At 37.9% G+C, this 2,746-nt stretch overlaps 1 protein-coding gene across 3 annotated transcripts in view; it reads left to right on the forward strand.

Moving 5' to 3' along the window:
- clcn2a (chloride channel, voltage-sensitive 2a) overlaps positions 1-2,746 on the forward strand; it is an 83,124-nt gene that overhangs the window by 40,809 nt on the left and 39,569 nt on the right. The gene's annotated exons all lie outside the window — the stretch shown is intronic.

The following is a 2,746-nucleotide window of genomic DNA, read 5'->3' on the forward strand; positions in this document are numbered from 1 at the left end:
GGGACATAGTTTCTGCAGAGCGGCAGTAGTTAATTAGATCGGTGGTCCACAAACCGGTTTAAATTAGATCGGCCTTTTTTGAGCCACTTTTTTCTTGACAAAAATTCTGCGGCACACCAGCATCCAAATTCGTAAAACAGGAGAAACTCTTTAGTTTGTAACAATTTTTTGTTATAATTCAGGCTGAAAAGCTGGAAGTTGTGGCTGTTTTTCCTAAATCTTGTAATAAAAGTTGTGATAGTTTTCATCTAAACTAAATTAGTTGAAAAATTTGCTCAAGTAATTGTTTTTGCCTCTATTAATAATTTTATTAACATGCAATTTGATGTGATCTCACAAAAAAATAATATATTCTTTCCAAAAACTGATTTTTTTTATGCTTGTTTTTTAAACTCAAAAAAGTATCTTCAATTGTAACTACACAAAGGTGATTTTTATACATTTTTATTTCATCTTGGTGCAAAATGTAACTTTAACTAAACATGTTTTGGTTACTTTTGGTCAATAAATCGTTTAATTTTTGTAGCATAGTGTTTTGACTTAAACCCAATGCATTATGGGAGATGCAGTCCAAAAACTGATGCTGGACAAACTCACGTCTCTGAGCGTCATTATGTTTTTCACTTTTGACACCGGATCCCGCTAAAAGCTACACGCTAAACACGAGTTTTAGTTTTTTATTTTTGTTGGAACTGTGAGACTTTATGAGCCAACAAAAAAGTGAGGATATTGCCAACTTTTGATTGGTCAGACTGATTAAGCCTGATTGGTGGAGACAGTTGGAAGGGCGGAACTTTTGCAAAAAACAGCTAGCTGTGGCTAAATCGGGGGACCATCAATCTTATTAAAAAAGTCTTTATTGGAATCAAATAAACACCAAAAAAAAGTATTTTATGCTCTTTTATATTCCTAACTGTTCAGTGTTTTATCAGGGCTTGTTGGGATAAAAAGCTGATCTCCTGGTGATAGAAAATGATTTTTAGATCAGTGAAAATGAATAGTTTCTCACGGCACGCTAGTGTGACAATATTTTCAAAGGCCGGTCTGAACTGGGCAGAAGTTGGCATTTTTTAAGCTTCCTGTTTCTGAAAAAAATCTATTTTCAAAATAAAATGCCACTACAAGAAATTTAGTTTCAAAACGCCAAAAAATATCAGTAATTTTTTTATGATTAAGATTTAATGAATAAAAGTTGTTGATTTGAAAATGTTGTTTCTGTTTTTTTTAATAAAAATTCCATTGAAGAAACATTACATGAGCTTTTTTCCCATAGAATGCCATTTAAACATCAATTCGGGCTCCGATTATCTTACAGGGCAAAAAGATTGATCATATTTTGTCTTTATATAAATCTTAATTCTTTGTTTTTTTTTGTGTTTTTTTTTTTAACACAAAGGAATTTTGTTAATTGATCCAAAGTTTCCCTTTTTCAGAGTGGCATTCACAACTATTTAAATAAAGAAATACTCCAAACGCTGTTTTAGTAAAGTTTTTATTTAAATATGTCCACAAGTACAAGAACACGGTAAAAAAAAACAAGTTTTATTTGAGTCGGCCTTTAAAAATCAAAGCAGTCCTCTATTTTCTTCATGCGCGAGGCCCCACAACAGCAGATTTTAGCGCTTCAGTAGGTGTTCAAGTCGTATGAAAGCACCGACTTCTAACAAACACAGCAGAACGACTACCTGACTCAAGAGAGCAGGAGAGAACAAGATTAAATGTGGCTGATGTGAGCAATGACCTGCAGCCTGCATCGGCACTGCTCCCTCTGCTGGATGGCCATTGTCTGCGGCGTTGTGTCTTTGTGTGCAGACGCGCGCTCTGGGCGTGCGTTTTACCCATGTGTGAGTTGAACTCTGATCTGAACTGTCAGATTATTTAAGTCTGGTCTTCCCTGATGACTGCAGATAAGGGAGTGGCAGCATAACAGAGCTCCCACAGCAGCAGAGTGACAGATCGCTTCAGTTTGTGAATCTACTGTTCATCTGTTTTCAGTGAGACCTGCCTCCTATTGATTTGGTAAATAAACAGGTGAAAAATGAAAAGATCTGCAGAACGACTGCATGTGAAGCTACTGTAAAGCCATCAATAAAGGTGCTTCTGTCCTTCCAGCCTCCCTGCCCTCCAGCACCCATCTTCCACTTCTTTGCCCTTGCGACTTTATTAGTCTGATTAAAGTGTGATGGATTGCACTGTAGGTGAAAGCCACGCCAAATGAGCTGCGACTGGCCTTTTTGGTAGTGATGGAAGCCATTTAAACCAACCCCAGATATCTGTTTGTCTGCTGTGTGTACTCACAGATCAAGAGGTGTTTTTATTTTTAACCGTGTCTTCTGGGAGACTGGACGGCCTCGTCCTGCTTAGATAACTCTCTGGACTGGGTGGGAGTTGGAGCGTTTTTCCCTCTCATGCTTCTGTGTGGGAACAGCATCTCTGTGGGTGAGGGACTGTGAGTGAGAGTACCTCGCTTCAGATCAGTGACTGCGGCTTTTGAGCAAGGCAACCTACACATGCAGCCAAAGGCTCTGTTACTGTCGTGATGGAGAGCTGATGTGCTCTCTCAATGTGTTCATTTTGGCTCAGGAAGAGAGTTTTTTGGTGATTCAGATCCCCATCCTCTTGATTATTCCAGGTTTTAGCATCAGAGTTTCATATTTCACGTTGGGCTAAGCAACATTTTAACATTTATTAAAGATAATTTGGCATTTACCTTATGTTTCAGCTACATTGTAGCTGTTTTGGCTAA

The sequence above is a fragment of the Oryzias melastigma genome, linkage group LG17, assembly GCF_002922805.2.
Source record: "Oryzias melastigma strain HK-1 linkage group LG17, ASM292280v2, whole genome shotgun sequence".
In the NCBI taxonomy this organism is placed as follows: Eukaryota; Metazoa; Chordata; class Actinopteri; order Beloniformes; family Adrianichthyidae; genus Oryzias; species Oryzias melastigma.